Source organism: Rhinolophus sinicus, linkage group LG16, assembly GCF_036562045.2.
Source record: "Rhinolophus sinicus isolate RSC01 linkage group LG16, ASM3656204v1, whole genome shotgun sequence".
NCBI lineage: Eukaryota > Metazoa > Chordata > Mammalia > Chiroptera > Rhinolophidae > Rhinolophus > Rhinolophus sinicus.
Genome location: NC_133765.1, coordinates 33,585,995 through 33,613,833, shown reverse-complemented (window position 1 = coordinate 33,613,833; position 27,839 = coordinate 33,585,995). Strand labels below are relative to the sequence as shown.

General features: G+C 42.6%; 1 long non-coding RNA gene across 1 annotated transcript; it reads left to right on the top strand.

Annotated features, from left to right (window-relative positions):
* Positions 1-14,579: 14,579 nt before the first annotated feature.
* LOC141569143 (uncharacterized) lies at positions 14,580-27,082 on the top strand. Its single transcript, XR_012492564.1, has 3 exons — positions 14,580-17,366; positions 20,857-21,052; positions 25,663-27,082. It is a non-coding gene; the product is annotated as an uncharacterized LOC141569143 (long non-coding RNA).
* The last annotated feature ends 757 nt before the right edge of the window (positions 27,083-27,839 follow it).

Here is a 27,839-nt window from a genome sequence, read left to right as displayed (position 1 = left end):
AATTTTGTTCACATTTCTTGCCTTCTCCCTGTGAACATGCTAGACTAAGGAAATTAGCAAGATACTGCTTGATTAATTGGAGAATGAAATTGTAAGTTCATTTATATGCGTTTATTAATTGAGTATCTTCTGTGTGCCTGATACTGTGCTAAGTGCTAAAATATAAAAGTTTTGCTCTCAAAGAGCTTACTATCTAGAAGAACTTTAATATCCTGTAGCAAAAATTTAAAAGGTTCTCTTTATGTATAAAAAGAGCAAGGATCTCAGAGGAAGAAGCAATTAATTCTGACATGGGGGCCTGAGGAAAGATGGAAGAGGTAGGACTTGGGCTAGATTTGTAAGGGTGAGTTAAGAAGTTGACAGGCATAGGAAAGGTGGAAGCCATAAAGGCATTAAGAACATGGCATGTTCAGGAAATGACAGAAAGTCTAGTGTAGCACAGTAGGTTACCCAGGTGCATGCGGGAGGGAAGGGGGTTCCAATTGTGTGCCAAGCTCTTATGCCTCGTAGTTTGATGTGCTGGGCACTCAGCTGGACTCTGAAAAGGCACAGTAGCATATAAGACGTGGCCCCTGTCACTTAACAGGGCTAACAATACATTGGACAACAGCAAATATATCAAAACCTATAAGCCACATGCTCGATTTTGTGATGCTATTGAACTTCAGTTGAAGCGGAGATCTAGGGAAAACGAAAGGGTCAGGGGAGAGTCCAGGAGTCTGTCAAAGTGGGAGAAATGCTCTGGACATGGGAAGATGAGTAAGGTTTGGACAGGGGCATGGGAGCGCATGAGAGGATGGACAGCCGGAATGAAACCAGCAAGTTCTCATCGGCCCTCTCCTGCCTCCAGCTCTGTTTCAAGCAGGTACAGGCATGACTCTGCCTTTGAGGGAACTTAGAGTCTAGCTATCAAGATGAAAAATGTAAGCAATGGTCGAAGCACTTTCTAGCACTGGACTATCCAGTGGCACACAGATGCACCCTGAATTTTCTGAAAGTGTTTGCTATTTCAGAATTCAGAGAAGTTTTCATTAGAAAAAAATCAGAACTCTGTTGGGCTTCCCTACACTCTTTTTGGGGTTGAGGGTCTCCAAAAAGTTTCAGTTTAGCTTGTTTGGAATGGGATCAAAAGTTAATAGTCCTAAGGCAATTCAAAGGAAAAAAGGGCTGGAGCAATCTGGGCAGTACAAATTAGAACCCTTCTGTAAGCATGGGTAGAATTTGGCTCAGAAGAGGAAGCCCCAAGAAGGGACCACACTGAGATACGAGCCAGACCAGACTGGAGCGAATAAGAGAGTTGAAACTGGAAAAGGAGTTGGAAACCAAACTGCTGCAAGTTTTGAGTTGCTGCAGTTGTGAATCACTCTCTATTTGGTATATAATAATCAGAGTTGTCCTTAATATTCCTGCTTCTTTTTGGACCCTTGATGAAATGAGAGATACAATACATTGTAGAGAATGCCAAGTGATCGTCTCCGTAGGAGACTGCTGTCATGGACTACGTTTGGTTTCTTTTTTATGACAAGGGAGAGCAGTATAGACAATAAGCCAGTTATTTGTTTCATTGTATTTGGGGGGATATTTTTTACACTAACTCAGAGAATCAGCATTTTAGTCGTCAGTTCAGTTGACAACTCTATATCACTATGCCATCACTTTTTTGTTACATATAACATTTTCAGATAGGTGAAAAGATTTGATAATTCCAAGGAATTTAGCTGGGAAACAGAATATTTAAAAGTCCTATTTTTGTCAGGAAACATTTTTTATATGTTTATATGATTTCCTATATATCAAAAAATGTGAGAAAAAATTCAGAGCTGTTTTTTAACTGTGCTTGATTTCTTCTTCTTGATAGTAAGAAAAAGAACCCCTTTTTGTTGTAATAATTGCCAAGTCTCCAAGGAGAGCCTCAGCCCTTGAAGGGACCCACTTGCTAGGGAGTTGGCAGTGTCAAACAAATGTTCAACTTTTATTCTGACACTTCTTGAAGAATTTGATTGAAACTATATATGTCCAGATAACACTCAGCAAAGTGCCCTTCTTGCATTTGTTTCAAGATATATTTGGAAACAAGAGAGATGACCTTGGACTCAGCTGCTTTTCCAATTTAGGACTTCTCTCTGGGTCTACTGAATAATATTCCCCAACATTGAAAATTCAACTAACGGAGAAACATTTTAGTTACTATATGCCATAAGTCGTATGGCAGAGGGTTTTCTCCCCCCAGCAGTATGTTCTGCCTCAAAAAGAATGATATATTTAGACCACAAACTCTGTATTAGCTTTCTAACCATCCACTTCAAAATACATCTAGGAACACATTGGCTTTTCATCAGAGTGCCTTTTAGTAATCTAAATTGAGCTGTCCTTTCTTTTTAAAACATTTTAGCATCTAAGAAATGAAAAAATAACAAGCAGTTAACCCTTCACCTTTGCTTTCTGGCATTCAAAATTTATTTCGAAGCCAGGGTTCATTGTAGCTTGATGCAAGATCTAAAAGAAGACTTTGGAGGCTGACATCCCCGTCTGAGGTTATTGCCACCTGTCCAGATGACAATACAAGTCCTCCTAGTCTAACCTCAAGCCTGAAAGCCAAGGTTAGCTTCCAATTGTATCTACATTTAGCCCCTGGAGATGGATGGTTTTAACTATTATTAAAGTGACATTCTTTCAGTTACCATTTTGGAGGTTTAAGCAGCTCCATTTTTAATTTGTTGTCTCAGTCACAGAAAAAGAGTTAGGTAATCTTTTAGATAAAGGGATTTTACTTTTAAGCAAATAAATAACTAAGAATTACAGTATGATCATTGTCCCACATGGCATATTACCAGGGATAGTAACATTTTCTATTTTCATATGGTTTCCTAAGATGTTAAAAGTTAATCAGAGCACTTATAGAGATAATTATGTTGTTAGCAACAGTCTCCAGCATGGGAAATACATTAATTCCCAATAAAATGTTGTGTTACTTACATGCGCACATACACAAGCACATGTAGAAATAGAAAAACACATCATATTTTAATACTTCAAAGGATGGCTTGTTCTCAAGGATTCCTTGTTGCTTGATTTGGAATCAAGTATTACATCAACTGTTAGCCACAAGGTGAGTGATTTTTGAAGAGATAGTTAACAGATTTTAAAATTATTATTAATTTATACTTTTAAAGATGACCTGTTCCATCAGATAACACCGAACTTAAGTTTTTAATTGTTATAAATTATCGCACCAGCATTACTTTGCAATTTCCTAACTGAAAAACTGGTGACTTTTATTTTCAAGCTGACATTTACTCCTTTATAAAAACAGGTTTTGCATAGGCGTGGCTATTCTGTGTACATTTCCATTATTTTATTGCTGTTGAACTAGAGCAATTGCTACAGTCACCACTGCCCTAATTAAGTAAATAAGAGCTCATAGAACCCAAGTTAATTGATTTTATAGGATAAACAGTGAAGATCGATTTTCCTGGTGCCAGAGACTCCTCCAAATACACAGCTTTTGAGCTGTGCTTTTTAAAGGTATGAAAAAGGAAAAATAAAAGTGATATTCTACAAAACGTTCCTAAGATCTGTAGTGCTCAAGGAAGGTTTTAAATGAGGTAAAAGTCTCAAAGTATAAGTAATTTTACTTTAAGTAGCAGAGATTAATTATGAGTCCTGCTGAACGTTTTCATAAAACATTATCTTCCAGATGTATGTTTTCTCATCCTTTTAAAAACATACAAAACTTGGAGCCAAAGAGTCAGACTATTCCTGCATGGTGTGTGCTGAAGCTTGTCAGTGTGTTTTCAGGTGCCCTTTTCTCTCTATCCAGCTCTCCTGATAGTCTCAGATACTCTTAAGCAAATCCGAGCATTACTGATGTTCATTAAGCACTCTTTGCTTGAGAATTAGTATCTCTCTGGCATCCTCCCTAAGACAGGGGAGATTTCTAGCAACTACAAAGTAAATATATTTCTCTAAACTCTTTTTATCTGTGTCTTCTGTAGACAGCATTCATATCCAGCTGTCTGCAGATTTATATAGACTCCAAATATTTGCAGTACCATCAAATTAAGAGTTTCTTTATTTTCTTTTCTTTTTCTTATCATACCCAAATATCTTACCTCGATCTTTGTTACAAACTCCAGATGTGTTTATTTAGTGAAGGCAGATTTAACATGTTCCTCGTTAAAACTCATTTTAACATCTTTTTTTTTCCGTCTCTGACCCTCTCCATCTTCTTCTGTTCTCATTTTTTCTTCCTGTTTATGGATATCATTCCCTTACTATTCAAACTTATTGTGATCATATCTCATGCACACATTCTCTTGCTACTTTTGGAGCATCTTTCAAAAAATATTTTTCATTAAAAAAATACATGCTGTGGAGATGATTGTACAACTCTGAGTATACCAAAAAACATTGAATGTGTGAACACACTAAGAACCACTTTAAGTTGGTGAATTGGATGGTATGAGAATTATGTTCCAATAAAGCTGTTAAAAAAATACATGCTCAGTGTAACAAAATTCAAATAATATTAAGGAATATTAGTTTTAAAAAATGAATAACCCTCACCTACCTCAGTCTTCTCACTTCTCACAGGTATTTTCAATTAGGTTTTAGAATAATCTTCCAGATGTTTTAACTGTATATGCAATTGTATATACAAACGTCACTATTTAATTGTATATAAAAAGTCACTATCCTGCAATTTGCTTTTTGCACTAAACAGTAAATTATAATCATATGTGTATATATAGAGTTGTCTTAACAGTTGTAGAGGATTTCACTCTCTGGATATAGTACAATTTAACAAGTTCCTTATTGAACATCCTTCTACATAATATCTTTGTATCCTTATGCAAGTATATCTATAAGAGAAAAAAAATCTTAGAAGTAAAATTGTTGAGTTCAGAAGTTTTCATAGATATCTCCAAGTTGCCCTCCAGAAAGCTGGTAATAGTTTGTAATCCCATCAGTCGTGTATGACTGTCTAGTTTCTGTCCCCCTGCCTATACTAGTTATACTGGCTTTACAACATCTGTGTCAATGTGATAGGTTTAAAGGATTATTTTAATTTCTACTTTTAAAATTATGAGCGAAGTTGAGTTTTTTATGGCCTATTTTAAAATGTCTTATGTAACACTTGTCCATAATGTTAACTGTAGAAAATGTGAATAACAGAAAATAATTAAAGTCACCTATAATCCCAGCAACCAGAGGTGACCACCATTTACAGTTTTACTTCTAGTCTTCCATGAAATTTATCTTCTGATTGTTTTTAAGAAATAATTAGGAGTGGTAAAGGAGCTTATTTTTGTATTTAAATACTGCGTATTTAAATACAAAATATTTATATAACCAAGTAGCTGAGGCTATAATTCAGCTACTTGGAATACTGCTTTGAGCTCTTTTAATCAAGGTGCTGTGTAAATATTCAGTGGGATCAGTGAGTGGAAAAATCATTAGCATTCTTTCCTTGGCACTGTCCTGTCACTACCAGAGCTCAGGCTGGATGGGATTTCCTACGAGCCAATAGGTCTTTTAGTGGAGAGAGAGCTCTATGATCCCTACTGGCATGGACGATAGAATTCTGTAGCTTAAAAAGTGAACACAACATGTCCTTTAAATATATGTTTATGTTAGATATGTATGTGTTTATATATCACACACACACACACACACACAACGGGAGATGAGATCAGTGAGCCAGGACAGGAACATGCAGAAAGTGTGGTGGCCACCTGGGAGACAGTAAAGTGACTCACATACAGGGTCAGCTATTCAAAGACACAAGTCTTGTATGGTAACCATGTTTCCTTATCTGATTCTCCTCTTGTCTTGTAAGAGCATAGAGTGCAGGATTGATTTCTGTTCGCTACCGAGGCACACAGGCAACTTTGATCGATAAATACTAGTTAAATGAAGAACGAATGAATGAAAGTGAAAGACTGAGACCTTGAGGAAATTACTTAATTGCTCTAGACCTCAGTTTCTTTCTCTGACAACTTCAAAGAATTATTGAAAGGATCAAATAAGATACAGTTGGCCCTCCATACCGGTGGGTTCTACATCTGCAGACTCAACCAACCGTGGGTGGAAAATATTAAAAAAAACAGTTAAGTTGTTACTGACGTATAATATGTAGTTAGGCTATGGTGGTTGATCGTTGCATCTGTACTGAACATGTACAGACTTTTTTCTTGTCGTTATTCCTTCAACAATGCCATTTATTTACATAGTATTTACATTCTATTCAGTATTGGAAGTAATCTAGAGATGATTTAAAGTATACAGGAGGAGATGTGTAGGTTCCATGCAAATACTACGCCATTTTATATAAGGGACTTGAGCCTCCGTGGATTTTGGTATCTGAAAGGGTCCTGGAACCAATCCCCCATGATGCCAAGGGACAGCTGTAATGTATGAAGTTCGTGGGTCATATTGTGAGCCCTGTCCAAGCTGACTGCCTCATTATTTTTACAAAGCTAAATCAGCTGCCATTCAGGCCCTAGTCAAGGAAGCTATACTGTAACAACTGCCTAAGGATCATTTTGGCTAACCAAATAGAGAATAAAGTAAATATAATGCAGCTTTATAATTAGAAATAATCGCCAGTATGTTCTGAGGACTTTGACATCTTAACCACTGCCTCATTCTCAGTGTTCAAAATCCAATACTAGAACACCCATCAGGCCTAGGATAAAGTTTATAGAAAGTGAATGTTATCATGCCTTTAAAACACTTTAGACATGCGTCTGTAGGATTACTTCTTAAGAACAGAGATGACAACTCAGGAAAGCACGTGGTATATGTATGGAATAGTTAGTAGCTGTTCTCAGAGTGACATTATTAAAATGAACGTCTGTCCTTTTTGACTTACCTTGTGTCAAATTATCAGAGAAATTTCCAAGCAGTGGTTACACTTTGGAGTTAATGTGATCAAATAAAAAAATCAGTGAAAGATTTTATGTATTACTCAAGATAGATTCTATGAGCTTTTAAGTTTGTTGAAAGAGGAAGCGATTGTAAAGTGTATTGTAAAATCAGTTAGAATACGCTTGGAAATATAAAATAGTATCAGCTCATAGCCCTTTAGGAAGATAGATTACCCTGTGGCCCAGGCCTCAATATTCCAATGTATTTAGAAATAACCTTTTTTAAACTTGACATAAGTAGGACTATTTCTCAATCTAGTCCTCTTTAATGTAATACCATAAAAATAATAGGCTAGCATATGAAATTTACTTTTTTTCTATTTGTAACCAAAAGCATTACATAATCAGGCAGGAACCAGGAAGTAAAAATAATCACAAAATTAAACCAAGGATCTGTTTTCATTACCCCAGCAGGAATAAAAAGTAAAGGTAAACACAGCCAGCAACTTTTTTTGTCAAATTTGAAAATTCTTTCCATGTCAGTCATACCGTAATAGCAGAATAAAAATGAAATTTTTATTAAGGCTTGTAACTCTGTCCTTTTGAAAAATGGTTTTTCTAATTGTGAAAAAACACGTAATCTAGAATTTACCATCTTAACCATCTTTAAATGTACAGTTCAGTAGTGTTAATAGGTTGACATTGTTGTACAGTATATCTCCAGAATGTTTTCATCTTGCAAAACAGAAACGCTATACTCATTAAACAACTATCCTTTCCACTTCCCCCATCCCCTGGCATCTATCATTCTTCTTTCTGTCTCTATGATTTGACTATTCTAGTTTCCTTATATAAGTGGAATCGTGCAATATTTATCTTTTTGTGACCGGTTTATTTCACTCAACATAATGTCCTCAAGGTTCATCCACACTGTAGCGTGTGACAGGATTTCCTTCCTTTTTAATACTGAACACTGTCCTTTTTAGTATCATTTTTATGCTGCAGTCTCTTTTAATTTTAAACATCTTTGCAGGCATTATCTATTTTAATGTCTGAGAGCACGATCAAATGCAGAATGATGAGAAGCAAGTTGAAATTTTGTCCTTCCAAATTCTCTTGTCAAGAAATCAAGAGGTTATAAAGTAATTAAAATTGTAGGACTTCCTCAGTGTGAGAAAAACTATTTGATGTTAAATTAGCAACCAAGTCTTTTGCAAGATCTTTTGCAAGGCCCTTGTGTTGAATGTTTTGAGTTGTTTTTGTTTGTCTGGAAACATGTTTGACCTATTACAACTTTTTTTCAAAGTAACTTCTAATACCAAGGGTGCTAAAACAATATATACAAGTGGACACCTTGGTCAACGTTGCTCAAGCAGTAGTTTGCCGTCATCAGAAGTGTCTGGACGCTGATGGGAACCATGTTGAGCACCTCTTGTAATTGTAGAAGTCAAAGGTGACTTGTATTCATCTTTTGTTATTGGTATATATTGAGTATTGCAATTTTAATACAGGTTTTTCCTTTCTTAAAATGTGTATACATTTTTTTTTTAGCACCCTCTGTATATCCCTGCTGCTGGGTTATTTTTTCTCTCCACACCTGCAGACCATCTTTCTAACTTCTTCAGACTGAGTTAGCTGTATTGTTTGTGAATAACACTCCTCCCCTGTTCTGTCACAGCAACAGCCTCGTGCTCCACGACTCCATGCTCCAGAGAGGGCAACCGTCAACTCTAGGTATTGTTATGTCACAGAGACGAACCATAGTAATTCTTGAAAAACAAGTTCATTCAGTTTTCAGTCTTCCTATCTTAATTTTCTGACAGCTATATTGAGATATAATTTTGCTTACCATATAATTCACCTATTTAAAAATTCAGTGGTTTTTAGCATAGTCCCAGAATTGTGCGATCATCACCACATTCATTACGGGAATATTTCACCACCCACAAAAGAAACCCTGTACCCATTAGCAGTCACCCCTCATTTACCCTGGATCCCCCAGCCCCAGACAACCACTAACCAACTTTCTCTATAGATTTGCCTATTCTGAAATTTCATAGAAATAGAACTATATAATATGTGGTCTTTTTTTAACTTTTATTTATTTTAAGTGTGTGTTGCCAGGACCCATCAGCTCCAAGTCAAGTAGTTGTTTCAGTCTAGTTGTGGAGGGCACAGCTCACAGTGGCCCACATGGGGATCGAACCAGCAACCTTGTTGTTAAGAGCACGGCGCTCTAACCAACTGAGCTACCCGGCTGCCCCAAAATGTGGTCTTTTGTGTCTGGCTTCTTTTCATAGCATAATGTTTTCAAGGTCATCCATGTTATAAAATTTATCATTACTTCATTCCTTTTTTTTTAATTGTGGAAAAATACACATAATATAAAATTTACCATCTTAACCATTTTTAAGTGTACATTTCAGTATTTTAAGTATATTCACATTGTTGTGCCACCAATCTCCAGAAGTCTCTTAATCTTGTAAAACTAAACTCTATTCCCATTAAACAACAAATCCCCATTCTCCTCTTCTCCAGCCTCTGGCACCCATCATTCTACTTTGTCTCTATGAATTTGGCTCCTCGAGGTACCTCACATGAGTGGAATCATACAGTATTTGTCCTTTTGTGACTGGTTTGTTTCACTTGTCATTCATGCTGTAGCATGTGTCAGAATTTCCTTCCTGCTTCATTCCTTTTTATGACTGAATAATATTCCATTGTGTGGTTGGACCACATTTTGTGTATCCATTCACCAGTTGATGGACAATTGGGTTATTTCCACTTTTGGGTTCTTGTGAATATTGCTACTGTGAACATTCATATTCAAGTTTTTGTGTAGATGTTTTTAGCTCTTTGGGGCATATACTGTGGAGTAGAATTGCTGTGTCATATGGCAACTTTGTGTTTAAATTTTTTGTAGAACTTCAAAACTTTGTCAAAGCAACTGCACCATTTTCCATTCCCACCAGCAAAGTATGAAGATTCCAGTTTCTCCACATTAGACTCATTTATTCACTGTTTTTATTGAATACCTGTTCTGTGCCAGACACTATTTTAGTCACTGGGGATCCCTTATAGAAAAGACAAAGTCCCCTGCTCTTATGGAGCTTATACTCTAGTGTGATAAGACCCTCAAATAAGCAAAAAAGAATCACATAGTAAGAAATTACCTCATGCCCATGTTAGATGAGATGTGCAGAGAAAGTTTCTCTGAAGATGTGTCGTTTAAGCCAAGATATAAATCAGGAGTCAGCCATGGACAGATACGTGGGATGAGTGTTCCAGACAGAGTAAACTACTAGTGTGGCGGCTCCAAGGTAGGAAGAAGCTCTGTGTGTTTGCAGACGAACACGATAGCCTGTGTGCTATAACAGAGTTGGGGAAGAAGGATACAGTTGAAGGAAGGAAGAGAAAGAAGGAGGGAAGGAGGGAGGGAGGGAGGGAGGGAGGAAATGGAAGAAATATACAGAGTCCAGATTATGAAGTGTGTGGAAGCTAGGGAAAGGAGATTGTATCTTATTCTTAAAGTACTGATAAGACCTTGGAAGCTATTCAGCAGAGAAGGAAGTGATGCAATCTGATTTGAATTTTAAAAGATCACTGACCACTGGGTAGAAAGTGGATTATAGGGGTTGTGGAATGGCAGGAGGGAGGTCAGTTAGGGAGGCCATGATAGAAGCCGAGATGAGAGACGATGACGGCTCCGACTAGGACAAGGGCAGTGGACGTGGAGAAAGTGGACAGGTTCGGGGATGTGTTTTGGAGGTGGAGTCAATAAGACTTTCCACAGGTGAGAGGGTCAGGGAAAGGGCTGTCAAGGATGACTTTCAGATTTGTGCCACGTACTGAGTGAGACAAAATGAAGAGAGAAGCAGATTTAGGTAAGATGGATCAAACTAAGAGCTCTGCTCTGTCCGCGTTAAGTTTGAGGTGCCTTTCGGACATAGGAGAGGAATTGTCAGGTAGGAACTACATTTATTTAGAAATCTGGTGTTCCCGGGGGAGTCAGGGCTGCAGATAAAGATAAATAAAGATGTGAGAATCGAGGCCATGTAGGTCTCACCGCCCCTTCCATCCCCCCCTTCGTCCCTCTGTGCTCTCTTGGGTTACCCCCCAACAGTCTTCCTCAAGTTATTTCCTGACAGCTTTACAGGTGCTCCAGACCAGAGAGTTTGCCCCCTTCTCCAGACCAGAGAAGTTCTACATCCACTTCTCCACAACAACCCCATAAGGAGTCTGTTGCACTTTTAAGATACTTAAACCAAATCACTCCATTCTCCTTTGTACCTTAAGGAAAAGAGAGGGGCAGGCATCCTTTCACGGTTTTTTGAGAATCCCCCAATGTGGGTGGCAAGAAATGAGCGTGGCTCTGCAGAGCCCCCTGTGTGTGAAAGGGCAGTAGAAACGCAGAGGACGTGGGGAGCGTCTCAATTCCCGCAGATCTGTGGGCAGGAGAGTTCTGGCCCTGAGGCCTCCGCAGCTATTCAGTGTCAGCCAGCTCCATCCCCCTTGCAGTGAGCCTGGGAAGCGGTTAGTTTTGCTCCTAATGTTAGATCCCAGGCTCTGAGAAGAATGGTAGAGGGAAGAGGATGGATGAATGTGAGAGAATCTAGAAAAAGATTTGTATTGATGCTGGAAAACAATGAGGGCTCTCCATGGGTTTGCTTATGCAAGGTAGAATGTAAATACCTTTGCCTGGCAGTCGTTTCTCACCCCTGCCTACCTCCCAGACCCCCCCCACACACACACACACACACACACAGACATACACCAGACATACAGCAACTCAAAGCTCTGGTCTGGAACGTCTTTACCCCGGGGCGTCAGGAGCTTGCCTTGTGATGACAGGTTTAATGGTTTTACATCTCTGCATTGATGGAGACCACCTACCCAGAGGCCGCACCCTACTGACCTGGTTAGCCAGGGCCTGAGACAGCCTGAGAACGGGAAGGCAGTGCCAGTCTGGGAGTCGGGAGGGAGAGCTGTGTTCTGGTTTGGCCGAATTTCTCAGCTTTGCTCTGTGACTCTCCCTGTTGTTTGCTCTTGCTGTAATTCAGGGTCCCAAATTATACCATGGGACTGATGGTTCTTAGCACCTAGAAATGTTATGAGAACAGAGTAAATCATGCCCGTCACATGCTTATGCTTCTAGGAGGCAAGGAACTAGGGAAACCCTGTGTTTTTTCTCCTTTTTTGTTGAGATAGGTTTTGCTGAGGCTCTCTTATGCCAGCCCCTCGAAGACATTTAATCAGAAAATAGTCTGGAAAAAAAAGCAAAACTGCTCTCAAAAGAAGAGAGCCTTGAAGTTTCTTAAGAGTTTCCTGCCAGACAGAAGTTCAAGAGATTCTTCGGCAGTTTCTGGCCAGCAACCTGGAGTGGGAGGTGATTTATTTTTCTTTCTCCCAGTTTCCCTTTCTGGCCTGATCTCTCTCTGACTGACACTTGTACGGTTAGGGTGGGGCCGTAGGTTATGGGAGAAAACAATATCCCAGCTGCTCGAATCTGTCTATCGGGTAATAACATTGATCAGCCTGCCCTGTCAGTGGGTAAGAGCAAGAGGAACCTTTTTATTGATTTGTGTTTATTTGATTGTTTAAAGGAAACCATGATATGTGACAGCAGATCAGCTCAGCTGATGCGGTGCCCTCTGATGGTCTTGTAACCCATGGCCAGGTGCATCAGGAAGGAAATACCTTGGCTTCCCAGTCATCTGCCTGCGATGCTAGAGTACAGAATGCCCCAGAGCTCCCCGCAGGTTTCTCGTCCTTATAAAAGATCCTTGGGTCTTCAGTTGCTGTATTAGTCTCCTACTGTTGCTGTAACAAATTACCACAAACTTAACACCATACAAATGTATTTTCTCACATTTCTGGAGGTCAGAGTCTATGAGGTTAAAATCAAGGTATGGGCAGGGCTGGTTCCTTCTGGAGGCTCCGGGGAAGAAGCCTACTCTTTGCCTTTTCCAGCTTCTGGAGGCCGCCTGCACTCCTTGGCTTGTGGTCCCTTTGCCTGCCACACACACCGCTCCAGCCTCATTTCCGTCGTCACATTTCTCACTCTGACTCTCCTGCCCTCCTCCCTTGTACACGGATCCTTATGATGAGGTCGGGCCCTGGCCTTCCCCTCCCTTGGGTTTCCAAGGACTTCTCAGGAACAGGAGTTCCAGTCGTTGTCAGGACTGGGAGCCAGTGAGAAGTACGTTGGTTAGAGTCTTTGCAACTTAACTTAGGACAGGAGGCAGCCCGACATAAAGGCCTTTTGAGCCCCGTCCCCCAGAAGGGGTTGATGACCCTGAAGAACTGAGTCCCAAAATAAACAGAAGAGGCACCCAGGGTGTCTGGATTATAAGACACGCGATTAACAAGAGTGAAAGCAGCCTGGTTGATAGCCTTCTCCTTCACCCTGATTTTGGAATTGCTTCACCAAAGCACCACCATGCTTCCCACTCTTCCGTGCCTTTATTTTTAGTTTGGGGTATTTTCTATTGTTTGAAGGTTGCCTTGCAACCTGTGTGCCTGGAGGGTTTAAACAATATAGAGTTTCTTTGCTGAGCAGCAACAGTAGCTAAGAGAGACCGAATATAAACTTTTAAGTCTATTTTCTCAGAGTTCAGACATCAGCAAGGGCTTTAAACAGAATAGCTCACCCCCACTGACTTGGTTCTCTGTGGGGGAGGGGAGAAGGGTGGCTGGTGGAGAACATTTTGTGTTCTCTTATCTTTCGTCCTCGTGGAAGGGGATAAGCACCAGAATAGGAAAACAAAATATCTGGCTATTAATATACCCTAAGTCCTCTAGCACATGGATTGGGTTTGTTTATTTGTGAAAGAGAAGGATGCTTCTCTCGGACCATGGGCTCCCCTGCCAGCTGGAAGGGAGCCAGCCGGCGCAGTGCCCTCCATCAGGTGAAGGGATTAGGGAACCAGGGCCTATCTTCCTACATAAAAGAGAAAACCCTCAGACTTTTATCAAGAAAGGTTGCTTTTCTGGCTCAACACGCCTCAAGCCCCAGAAGCATCATTCAGGAAAATTAAGAAAAAAAGAAAGAAAAAAATTTTAAAAGGATTTGCCATGAAAGAACCCGAGCGTGTCCCTACCTCCCTACCAGACAGGTGTGTCCATCACCCTCCTAGTGTCCAACCTGGGGAACCGGGGACACTTCTCTCTCTGTCTGGAGAATGTGCCAGAAGGAAGAACATACAGGTTCCTCAGAATGGCCACCTCATTGGCAGTGAGCACGGTGGATACAGGGGCATTTACCCCCCCCCCCCCCAGGACAAGCCTGCAAAGAGGACAGCAGCCCTGCTGATCTCAGACTCAGGGGTACTGTCCTTTAATATGTTCCCTTGGACCCCTTAGTGGTTTGAGGGAAAGAGTGCCCCAGAGTAGACAGAGTCTCCTAGAGGGGCGAACGGCTAGTTAATGATAAGCCTTCTAGCTGGGGAAAAAGCCAGAAGGGAAAAGATTTCTTTTGGGGGCAAACATGCACCCATGCCTGTGAGCTCTGCGCCTGCCGTGTCTCGAACGAGATTCTGAGCGCCCTTTGCCTGAAGAGGTCTCCGCCTGCCACCCGCCAGGGTCAGGCCTTCTCCCCGAGAACACTGTGATTAGCCAGGAGTCCCAAGTGGACATGGAGAGAGGAGAGTGGCACTGGCAGGGCCTGCCCTTGCCAAGAGCAAACAGGTACAAAGGTCAGTGTACTTAAGGCTGCCTCTGCCTGCCTGCCTGCCTGCCTGGCAGGCAAGATGCCCCAGGTTATCCCAGTGTGGCAACGTGAGGCAGGAATCTGTCATCTCTGTGCCTGCTGTGTCACCCGTTACCCCAGATCCAGTTCCCGGGCCAGGAAGGTTAGGACACCTGGGCAGAAGCAAAGGCTTTGGCATTCAATAGCTTTAAAACAGAAGTGCTATCGTGTCTTTACCTGTTCAGTTGGGAGCCAAACATGTTTGTTATGCATGTTATGATGCTATTGTGGAAGTATGTGTGAGAGGAAAAGATTTGTAAGTTAGCGTCCCTGCTTGTCTGAAAAATGGGGGCTCTCTGTGCACACCCCAGCTCTTCAGGCACTCAGGACTTCAGCAAAATGTGCCTTGTGATGATTTCTTATACTACACGCCACCCACAGTGTGTCTGAATTTGTCTCTGCTTCAGTAGGTCTAAGTATCTGCTGGGATTCTCTGTGAGAATTTAAACAAGTTGGAAGCCACCGAGGTTGCCTGGTATAACCAGGTCTGGCACAGATTTGGCGAGAGAGCCAGCAGGAGGAAGAAGCTTTGTGTATTGTGAAATCATGGAGGCTCTGGCACACAGCTCCTCTTGTTTGGGATTAGACTTCGAAGTGGTAATTTTGTTTTTTGTTTGTTTTCCTTTGTCCCTGGGAATGAATGGCCTTCAGCCAATGATATAGCAGCTAACATTCACCGAGGTACTGTACTGAGCCCTCTACGTGAATTATCTTGTTTTAACTTCCACCTCAAACCCACAAGGTAGACATGACAGGATCCCCATTCATAGGTGAGGACCTGGGCTCAGAGAAGTTGAATAACATACTTAAAGTAATCTGCTGTATTCATCTACAATGAATACTTGCTAGCACCCTATCCTGAAAGTGCAAGAAGAAAAACCACGAGGACAAGTATTTCTGAGGGCTGCCGTTGTGTACAGGTTTCTTAGAAGCTAAGGCCCTGCTGATTTATATTCCATGGTGCCATCTGAGGAAGTTGTTTAGCCTCTGAGGTGATACATGAGTGCTGGGTCTTTTCTGTTTGCGGAACATGGATTGAAGGGTAAGTCAGGACAACCCTTCTCGGGTCCACGTCAGGGACTCCACAGGCCGACTCCTGTGGCTGTGTTTATATCATTATTTTTAAGGCACCAGCAGCTCTAAGCTCTCTCTTCCTTTAGCTGTCCTCCATGTGGAAAGAAGCCAGATGGGAGAACTTCCCCAACCATTTCCCCCCCATGCAGCTGGTACCAACTCGAAACCTAAGACACGTAGCTCTGCAGCCCAACTGAAGCCTGGCTAAGCCCTGTTACTTTAGACACAGCAGGAAGCCATTCCGTGGTCTAGGATAAGGAACCATCTGAGGGCCCCAGGGGGCTCGGCTTCCTTGGTTTGAACCCAAGGGGTCAGCTGGCTGATGAAGCCCGTATAGTAATTCTACAGATTGGGACTGTCAGTTGCAGCTTACAGAGGAGAGAGAGGAGGGTGGCCTGGATTTGTGAATTTAATTGGGGGCCTTTTTTTGAAAAGTGGCCTCTGGAAAAGGAAGACGGTAGAGGAGTTCCTGTAGCATGGAAAGAGCTCCCTCCCTGTGCTGCTCTGGGAGGAGCGTGTCAATGCAATGCCTCGTCCCACCCTGACTAGGAGTCCTCCAGCTGCCCTCAGAGCCGTCTATGGTCCTTCATCCTGCGGACGGAACTCTTCCGTGGACAGACAGTGTTGGCCTTGAACCCCCGGCTCTCCTGGCCTCTCTCCTAGGTCACAGGACCCTCCAATCTGATGCTCCAGTGTGGTGACCAGAGTCTGGTTCCATCCTGCCAGGCCACCTCTGTCACATAGACTGCACACATCAGCTTCGCCCCACGCACTGGGAACCAGCACCAACTCTCCTCTCCCAGCGTCCTGATATCCTCTGGTTAATAAGCAGCTCACATAAAGACACCAAGAACGATTGCAAGAGGGGGAGAAAGGCCGAGGCTGTCTGAATACAGGCCAGGCAGCCTGGACTTGGCCCAGGAACTGGGTGACTGTTTCTGTTCTCTGCCCTTTGGGAGCCTTCCCCACGGGTTACAGAAGGAGGAAAGGCAGGAGCGCTTTATCTAAAGCTGCAGTGGACCCAAGGCAATGGGGTATTTATTAAACAAGGAGACGCTTGCTGAAGCCTGACATCCCTTCCTGGAGGATATTAGTTCTCTCTGGAAGAGACCAAATTCCTGCCCTTTATTCTTTCAAACCTATTTTAGGAAGAGTCTAAGGCCTCTGTTAATTAAGCACTAATCTCCCCGCTTCTCTCTCTGTCCTGTCTTTCTGAGCTGCCCAGTTGGCACGTTTCCTGCCACTCCCCACCCCTTTCCCCACCCATCTCCAGTACTGTTTTATCCCCCAGGGTTTGGAGATGTCCTTGAGGTGTCCCTGTGGAAGGAACCAGTGGGGAGTGTGTGCCAGACCCTTGCCTCGTCACTTTGGTCTGAATCCAAACCCACAAGGGGAGCTGGAGCCCTCTCCCTGAGCCTGCCCATTGTCAAGGTCCTGGTCACCTTTAAAGCCTCCTACAGGGATCCCCACTGCCAACGGAGCCTTTTCTGAAGCCCTGCACCGTGACATTTCAGACTTGGAAATCCCTAAACAAATATGTCTCACTTAATCCTCACCAGGCTGGCCCCCAGCGGAGACTCACTTGGCCAAATTTATCAAGTACCACTAGTTCTTTCAGCAAATGTTCCCTTCATTCCAGGCATTGTGTTCGGGGCTGGGAATACAAGATAAACAAGGTAAGGTCTCTGTCATTGAGGGGTGACCAGACACACATAAAACAGGGGCCCCTCTCATTCGGAATGCCTCAGACCCAACGTTCTTTTACTTTCCCAGGATCGTCTAGACGCCACCCTCTCCCTCTGTAACTTCAGCTTGATTCTAAGCATCAGGTTGCCCATCTGTAAAATGGGGTTATTAACAGTATTCAATCTCGTAGAGACCTTGTGAGGATTAAACAAAACCACTTACTCGTAAGGCACTTGGGGCGAAATAAATGCTGACTGTTATTATTTTCCTGCTGAGGATAATATTTGGCAGGGAGAGTGGTAGAAGCAGGCAGAGCTGGATTGGAACCTCAGTTTCTCCACCCAGCACTGACGGTATGCTTTCAGGCAAAATAATCATTTCTGAGCCTCAGCTTCGTGAGTGATAGTAATTTCCTTCTTTGGAGTGAATTAGCTGGCATATGTGAAAGTACCTAACACATAGCAGGAGTCCAACACATTCGTCTCTTGGAACTTCTTAAGGGTCTGAAGACCCTGAAGCTCCAGGAAGCCGGGAGAGACTCGGGAAGATGCCAGCGCCTCCTTTAGGAAATGTCCCCCCTTCTCTTGGTTAATCCTTAAAGCCTGACCCTCCCTGATTTGGTTCTCATTCTCCCAGAGAGGCGGTTGCTCCGTGATCAGCTGTGTCCCCTCCCTCTGTCCTCTGCGCTTCTGTACTGAGATCCTGGAGGCCCTTGTCCTGTCCACACTCAGGCGTCACTCGGCCCGAGATAGCCATTCCGCTCCTCTAATCTTTCCCCATAACTCAATCTCCCCCTCTCCTCACCCCCCACTTCATCCCTTGTTCCCCTAGCTCCTTAATCAAATTAAGGGAAAGAAGGGGATTTAGATAGGGTTACTAAATATATTTCTGTTCAGGGGAGGCAGAAAAGGAGAAGAGTTTGGATGAGGAGAAGGCAGAGTGTGAAATTCCTTAATGGAATGTGTTCTGAGGGCCTCCTTTCTCTAGAATAAGCCCAGAATCACCTATCTGGATAGAGTTTTCTCTTTGGCAAAGTGCTTTCACAGACATTATCTCATTACGATACAGGCCCCGGTGGCAGAGTGCCCACTCCCCGGAAAGGTCTACCGAGGCCATCATGCCTCATGAGCTGGTCTGACCCTGGTCTATATATTTCACAGGACACCCTGGCCCCACAGGGATGACTCGGCTTTTGTAGAGCATGACACCGACAGAGGGGCCGCTCACACCTGGAGGTCGCAGTTTTCCCTTCTGGGTTCTGCCCACAGCAGATTCAGAATCTTCTGACAATTTTTACTTCTTAAAACGATAAAGTACTTATTGTAGAAACTTTTGAAAATACACTAACACATAAAGGAGAAAACAAAAATCACCCATGATCCACAATGTAACCACTGGTAATATTTTGAGGTAGCGCCTTTAAGTGGTTTAAAATGCATGTGTGTATCTGTGCGTGCGTTTGCAAATGTGGAATTATATGCACGTGCATCGTTGGTGTTCTGCTTTTATATTTAGTATGTTATTTTTGTGTTCTGTCTCATCAAACATTCTCCTGAAATATTTTTAAATAGCACATTGGGATTTTTTTCCTTATTAAAATCATATCCAAGTCCATTCTACGTAATCATTGCTCACATTGATTGAGTCTTATCATAAGCTGGGAACCCTGCTAGGAGTTAAATTATCACACTTAATTCTCACAGCAACTCTTCCAGGTACATACTGATAAAGGGAATGAGGCCTTACAGAGATGAAGGAACTTGTCCTGCCTAATAAAGACTTAAAATGCCCACAGGATTTCACGCATATTTTTAAATCAACTTGCCTATTTAATGATTACATAATATTCTCCAATATGGACTCATCATGGTTAACCATTCTCTTTTAGACATTTCAATTGTTTCCTTTTTTCTTTGCTATCATAATGAGGTAATGATCATCTATGCATAAAATCATCTGTGTTCACATCTCTTGTTATTCCTTTAAAATCATTTCCTAGAAGTGAAATTACTGAGTCATCATTTGAAAAGCCTTGTTACTTATTACCAAGTGACTTTCAAGAAAGCCAGTGTGCACTCCCACCAGCATGTGTAAGAGAAGGTCCTCTTCCAGAACAATCCAGTTGGGTCAGTAAAAATTGTATCTCTTTGATTTATATTTCCTTGATTGCTAGTGGGGTTGAACTTCTCTCTCGTGCATGCATTAGTCATAGATCTGTGAGTAATTGTCACAGATTGCAACTCGTCACTCCTGCTGGCACTTCTCTGTCACTCTCACTCACTTTCTCTGTTGATTTTGAGTTTCATTCTGGACCCAGATAATTTAGGGGTGCATCAGCAAAGAAAAATTTCATGTCTAACATCCAGTAGAACTTTGGTCTTAATGAGGACCTGTGTCCCCATTTTGCCGCCTCTCTTCTGCCTCTCACCCCCCACCACCCTGTGTAGCTCCCTCAGAGTTGCCCCACCTCAAAGGAAAGGCCAGAGTTCAAGGTTTCCCTTCAGTCAATCTGCAATCTCAGACCATTCTGGAGACAGTATAATTTTATTCGGGAAGTAGATGAGCTACAGCCAGAAGGCCCATGAACTCTGCTTTCTCTTCCCAAGAAACTTCAATTTCTTTTGTTCTCAGAGGAGGTGAGAAAGGGATGGGGGCCAGAAGAAACTCGCTTTCTCATGAGCCCCCCGGCTGAGCTTTCTGACAGGGACCCCTGTCTTTGAAGTGCCCTGCAAATCTTCGAGCTAGATAGGAACGCACCATCATCTCCGATGGGTCATGTAATCCCCTCCCTCTCCCTGGAGCAAGAGGTGGTGCAGCCCAGTGCCCAGGGACAGACAGACAGTCATGTGCACCTTCAGAGTCCAGAAGAAATTTGCACAGACTGCCTGGCTTTAGGCTCAGCTGAAATGCCTGTCCAGACAGCGTGTGTTCACTTTGGGTGGTCCTCTTGTTGTCATTGGAGAACTTGGGACTCTCCCTTCTGTGGACTCTTTCCTCTGGCAAGCTCCAGCTCTTAGTCCCCATTGTCCCCGCTATTCACTTCCACCTAGGAACTTTGGCTCAGGTCCTGTCAGGTGTGGCCTGCATGAGCCAGAGGGGACTTCACATTCTTGCAGGTCAGGGAAGTGGAGAAAGTGGAAATCTGGCCTGAGGACGGCACAACAAGACCTGTCCTCAGCCTCTTGACATAACTCCTGTGTGTCTTTACATCAAAGTCGTGTCTTCGGCTCTATTTGGGGTCATGTTTCAAAGGGGCCCCTTCTGTTATTCTAGCATCTCGGAGCCCCAGAAGATGGGTGGGGTGCACCACACCCTGAAAAGGATGGCACTTGTGAAGAGACAGGATGATGACAAGCGTCAAAAAGCCCAAGATGCCACTCTGTTTATGCGGGTAGAGCTTCATAGCATCATCTTTGGGTAGAACAGCAGTTAAGATGAGGGAAATAAACATGTTGAAGTCATGCCTCTGACCCTTTACAGAGTCGTAACAAGATCAGGTTGGTCTTCAGGGCAGGCAAGGAGTCACCCACAATCCTGTATGAATTCAGAGGAGGAAGTGCCGGCAGATCCGAGGCAGCCAGGCAGTGTTCACAGAGGCAGCTCTGCAAACCGGACCTTGAAGGCAAGACGGGAGACCTGAAAAGTGGCCTCATGAAAGAGGACTCTCCAGCGCGGGGTAAGGAACAAACTGGCACACAGAGGTAGAAATGCAACTGGCACACTTGGGAATGGCGAAGTCATTCTCGCTGCTCCAGAACACACGGGCAGGGTACTGTATCCATCGGGGTTCCACCAGAGAAACAGAACCAGTGGGAGATGTACAGTAAGAGATTGATTGGAAGGAATTGGCTGATGTGATAGTGAGAGCTGGCCGGGAAAGTCTGAAGTCCGCAGGGCCTGCCATCAGGAAGGGCAGATTGGAAGGCAACTCAGGCAGGAACCGAAGCTACTACCCACAGGCAGAATTTCTTCTCCATCAAGGAAACCTCAGCTCTTAAGGTCCTTCAACCAACTGGATGAGGCCCACCCAGGTTATCTAGAATACATTCATTTACTTAAAGTCCATTGGGTTTTTGGTGTTTTTCAGCTTTGCTAAGGTATAATTGACAAATCGACTTGATGTGTTTACTTATACATTGTGAAAGAATTCCTTCTCATCTAGTTAATTAGCACATCCATCATCTCTTGTTATGTGTATATATATACATACACATATATATATGCAAATATTTAAGTTCTACTCTCTTTGAAAATTTCAATTATTTAACAGTGTTTATCAACTATGGTCACCATGCTGTACATTAGATCTTCAGACTTTATTTGTCTTATAACTGGAAGTTTGTTCCCTTTTACCAACCTGTCCCTATGTCTCACACCCTAACCCCACCCCCCAGCCCATGGCAACCACTTTTCTACTCTTTGATTTTGACTTCTTTTTTTAGAGTCCACATATGCATATAAATGAGACCACACAGTATTTCTCTTTTCCTACTGGCTTATTTCACGTAGCATAATGCCCTTGAGGTTCATCCATGTTGTCTCAAGTTACAAGATTTCCTTCTTTCTCATGGTTGACTAATATTCCGGGGTGTGTGTGTGTGTGTGTGTGTGTGTGTGTGTGTTACATCTTCTTTATCCATTGATAGACACGTAGTTTGTTTCCGTGTCGTGGCGATTGTGGATGATGCTGCAGTGAGCATGGGGGAGCAGATATCTCTTTGAGACCCTGATTCCAGTTCTTTTGGATAATCACCCAGAAGTGGGATTGCTGGATCATATGGCAATTCTATTTTTAATTTTTCTGAGGAACCTCCAAACTGTTTTCCATACTGGCTGCACCAATTTACATTCCCACCACAACGCCCAAGGGTTCCCTTTTCTCCACATCCTCACCAACACTTGTTCTTTCTTGTCTTTCTGATGACAGCCATTCTAACGGGTGAGGCCATAGCTCACTGTAGTTTTGATTTGCGTTTCCCTGATAATGAGGGATTTTTGCGTGTCTTTTCACATACTTGTTAGAAATTTGTGAGTCTTCTTTGGGAAAATGTCTATTCAGGTTCTCTGCCCATTTAAAAATCAGATTGCTTGGTTTTCCTGCTATTAAGTTGTATGAGTTCATTATATGTTTTGGCTATGCACCCATTTTCAGATGTATGATTTGCATGTATTTTCTCCCATTCTGTAGGTTGTCTTTTCACTTTGTTGATGGTTTCCTTTGCTGCACAGAAGCTTTTTAGTTTGATGTCATCCCACTTGTCTATTTTTGCTGTTGTTGCCTTTGCTTTTGGCGTCAAATCCAAAAGGGACTGAGTGGGGAGGAGTTGCCAGAGCCCCAAGCCTCTAGTGTACCCAGAATTGAGTGAGCAGGATTAGAGAGCACAGGTAAAAAGGGGGGCTCACCAAACTGGTGGGACAAAGCAGGACAATATAGCAAGGATCAAAAGGACGTGGGCACTACTTTTGAGGGGAATGGAAAATGGACCAGCCTCTATGGAAAACAGCAGGGAGATTCTTCGAAAAATTAAAAATAGAACTACCGTATGACCCAGCGACCCTACTTCTGCCTATATATCCAAAAGAATTGAAAATAGAATCTTGATAAGATATTGGCACACCCCTGTTCATTGCGGCATTATTCACAATAGCCAACAGGTGGAAGCAACCAAAATGCCCATCAACAGATGTGGTGTATATATACAATGGAATATTATACAGCCTTAAAAACAATAAGAAAATCCTGTCACATGTTACAACATGGATGAACCTTGAAGACATTATGCTAAATGAAATAAGCCAATAGTAAGAAGACAAATACTGAGGTATCTAAAGTAGTCACACTCTTGGAAACAGAAAGGGGAATGGTAGTTGCCAGGGGCTGGGGAGAGGAGGGAAAAGAGTTGTTCAATGGGTATAGAGTTTCAGTTTTGCAAGATGAAAAAGTTCTAGAAAGCTGTTGCACGGCAATTGTATATATAGTCGATACTACTGTACTGTACATGTAAAAATGGTTAAGATGGTAAATTTCATGTTATTGTTTTTACCACAATAAAGAAAATGGAGGTGGGGCACGATAAGCTCCAATTATGCACGGGCTGAAGGTTAGTTAGCTCAGTACAGATTCTTGGGGTGGAAGCCTGGCTGCTGTGTGGGTGTACCCCACCCACGGGGCATGGCGTGTGCCCTGTCAGACCTCACCAAGCCACCTATTCCACCCTAGAACACATTATCTAGAAGACCCAAAGCATCATCTTCATACCCATTGGCCATTTTCCATAGCACCCCAAACTGATTTTGTCCTTCCAATATTTTTGCAAATCAGTTACTTACTTTGCCTCTCCAATCATCACAATAGTAATAACTAGCACTCATTGAAAACTTACAACACTGGAATGACATGATATACGATGAGCAAGGTGGAAATTAACTATAGTCAAAACAACCCCTGAAAGTCCCTTAAATTGCCAACAAAGTACACTATATGTGATTTTGTGTAAACAACCCTCCCATATACTAATTCTCAGGCAAACTAAACTGTTAGAATTAGTGAGATATCTCAGAAAGTTTACATGCAGATGTTCACGCATTCATACCATTCTCCCTTTAATAACTGTGAAATATTCCTAATGGGGAGTGGGGTTGTAAGTGAAAAATTCCTGCCGACCTGCAGGTTTTACTCTATTCTCTTTTAATACTAAAACTCTATCAAAAGCCAGACAATTGAGAAATTGTCATCAGCCTAGATCCCATGGCAATGCTGGCTTTAGCTTTCTTCAAGGTAGGAGCAGCCTTCAGTCTGAAAGAGGAGGTGGGACTTGATTGTCCCACAAAGATGAATTCTCTACAGGGCAAACCAATCTATTTGCATGCACCTGCTGTGTGAAAATTGGCAGCCATAAATGAAGTCTCATCAATTTTGGAAGCAGAGGAACAGACAGAGCTAAGTGTTTTGGGGAAGAGAGAGAAAGTGATATCCTCATCTTTGATTTTCTCTGGAAAACCTAACATTGTAAACTACATGTATAGAGACTGTAGAAAAAAGGGAACCATGAGGATTTTAGCGTTTTCTATGTTGTTTCACCTGTTTACTTAAAAATTATATGTAACTATATAACAACAGAAATGAAGTAACTAAAGCTACATATATATCTATGTGGATAAACCTGAAAAAAAAAAAGCACCCCACAATGGTGAGTAAAAACAAAAAAGATGCACAGAATGGGTAAAGTTTATGTACAGTTGGAAAAATGAAAACATTACAGTTTGTAAAGTTCTTTATGGATTTATATACCTGTAGTGAAAATATGAAACTATGCATGCGAATGACAAACTCCAAATTCAGGATAGAGGTCACCACTGGGAAAGCAAGGAGGGGGAGCTCTCAGGGGACTCCCATTATGCCAATCACGTTGTACATCTTGGACTGGATGGAGGCTATTTGGGTGTTTATTATTATAATTATTGTACTTTTTTTAAGATTTTTTTTAATTGGGGAAGGGGTACAGGACTTTAATGGGGAACAGTGTGTACTTCCAGGACTTTTTTCCAAGTCAAGTTGTTGTCCTTTCGGTCTTAGTTGTGAAGGGCGCAGCTCAGCTCCAGGTCCAGTTGCCGTTGCTAGTTGCAGGGGGCGCAGCCCACCATCCCTTGAGGGAGTCGAACTGGCAACCTTGTGGTTGAGAGGATGCACTCCAACCAACTGAGCCATCCGGGAGCTCAGCGGCAGCTCAGCTCAAGGTGCCGTGTTCAATCTTAGTTGCAGGGGGCAGAGCCCACCATCCCTTGCGGGTCTCGAGGAGTTGAACCGGCAACCTTGTGGTTGAGAGCCCACTGGCCCATGTGGGAATCGAACCGGCAGCCTTTGGAGTTAGGAGCATGGTGCTCTAACCGCCTGAGCCACCGGGCCGGCCCCTATTGTACTTTTTTATGTCTGGCATGATTCTTACTAAAAAAAAGGAAAAAGGAAAAATATGAAGTCTCTATAGCCTCAGTAATGTTAATGGATGCGTTTGTTGTGAGATTGAACCAGATGGTTTGTTTTAAGAGGGCTGGATTCTAAGATGAACCTAAAATAAAGTCTCTTACCAGCTCTGCCAGGGGCTGTGCGGTGCACTTCCCAAGGCTTCTCTCCTTTACCCCTCACGAAAGCCACAGGAGATAGATTCTATTATGCACATTTGACTAATGAGGAACTAGGAACATGGGTTAAGTAGCTTGTCTGAGAGCATGCATTTGTTACCAGATGGCTGCAATTCTCTGAATTTGTTTCCCTACAATTTCCAAAAGGTGAAACGTGGAAGATCTGTGATAACATGGAATCATGCAGCTGGAAGAACAGCAAATCACAAGTGAAAACATACCTAATGTCTGACAAGTACAAAGTATCCTCTGAGAGTATCATTAGCCTGAAGTCTGGGTGTAAGGCACTCAGCCCTTCCCTTTCCCTCCTGACAGTGTGATCTTCTTAACTGACATTTACTTTCCTGCAGTTAAATCTCTTTCAATACCAGTGTGTTGGCCCCCTGATCTTGAGGGACTGGAAGAGCTGTCTTCTTAGATTTCTACTGACTTCTCAAGTTATTATTCCTGTTTACTATGGGCACATCTTGTTTTATTTCTCTTTTTGTGTGCACACTGCTTTAATCAGGCAATCATATGCCTTTTCCTCATTATCATTGGTGGGAAAGTGAGTAATCAAACTCTCGGTTTTAAAACTTCGGTAAGACAAGGTCAACAAGATGTGTGTGCTGTTGAGATGACACCCCGCAAGGGAAAATGACTCTGGGTGGCTCACATTGTTTTGGGGCTTGTTTGCGTTGCTGTGCAGTTGTAATGGAAAACGAATAAAAATAAAAATCCTGGGGCCCATTTTGGCCAGCGCTTGGAAAGTTAATCCCATTGTCCTGGCAGAATTCCAGCTCAGGTCACCGCATTCTGCTGGCGGAAGCCTTCTCGTGCAGTTTTTAGTGGATGGAACTCTGCCTCTTTCTCAGCTCCATGTGCAGTGGCTTAAACAGATGTCCCTTCCCCACCCTGGGGAGGCCACAGTTCTGTGGGACTCAAAATGACCCCCTCCCCTTACCATAGTGGGAGAAGGGACCAGTCTGGGACCAGGAAATTAAACTGGTTCAAGGACCAGCCCCAGAGATGTTTGCTACAGTCGAGATCTGTGTGCACGTGTCTTTATCTGAGAAAGTCACAGAATCACAGACTCCTTGCATTAAAGGTTTTTCAGGAATCATCTAGTTTGTTTCCAAAACACTGCATCTATTCCCTCCATTTATTTTGTAATGTCTTGTTATGCAAGTTTAAAATGTTTCTTTATCTGAAGTATTTAGAAATGTATCTCCTTTCCGTACATATATGCTTTCGTTGCTTCTTTTATTTTACAGATTTTTTTCTAATGTTTAACTCTTTCCCATATGAACTTTATTGCTTTTCATGGTGTGAGGAATGAATCGATCCAATCTAATTCTTCTCTATACAAATAATCTATTCTCAACACTGTTTATTTGAATAGTGATTTCTAATTGTGTGACTTCAGCAAATGAGTTGAGCTTTCTGAGAATCATTTTTCAGTATCTGGAAAAATAGGAATGTTAATGATACCTGCAGACAGGCTTGTCCTGAAGATGGAGTGAGACAACACGTGAAAAGTTCCTGACACATTGCATGCATGACAAATGCGTGTTCAATAAATGATATCTTCCTTTTTGTCTCCTTTCCTTCCTTTTTATCTGCATCAGCCTTTTTTTTTTTCTTTTTTCTTTTCCCTAGAACTCTTTTATGTACCACTGAAATCAAGCCTAGCTGGAATGATCCTAAGGTCGTCTATCCACGGTTTTCTATTAGGGAGCTACTGAGTAGAACGGCTGGGAGAAGGGAGTGGGACGGTGAAGGCACCTTTCTCGAAAAGACCCATCCTAACAATACAGGCACTTTCTTTGCTTTCAAATGATTAGGCTGTTTGTGCAGCTCCCTCTGTCCCCAGGTCAGAGAATGCCCTTAGAGGCTGTTTGTGTGAAGCCTCAAAAATGCTCTCCCTCCCTCCGCCCCCCCAAGCAGCCATGTCAGATCTTTGAGGGAAATGTGATTTTTGAGGACACAGCTCCCTGTGTGGGTTGTTTTATTTTGGGGGTGGGGTGGGGGTAGGAGTTGGCCATGGGTTTGCTGCATTCCAGGAAGAGGGAGGACTCTGCTCTCCTCCGATATGACTCATGGAAGAGAAACGTTTGCAAACGTCTCCAGCCAAGCCTCTGCTTTTTTCTACTCCACCCATCCCCCATCTATGCAGAGATTGGACCCACCTGAGAAGATTCAAATGTTGCCCTTGAAGGCTAAAGCAGAAAGCATGGGTTTGAGATGGAAAGCAGCAAAAAGAAGGGGAGGCAGTTGTCTTGTACCTCTGGACGCCAGCATGTGAGCTGCAGGACAAGACCTTACGATGGGTGTATCTGTCTTCC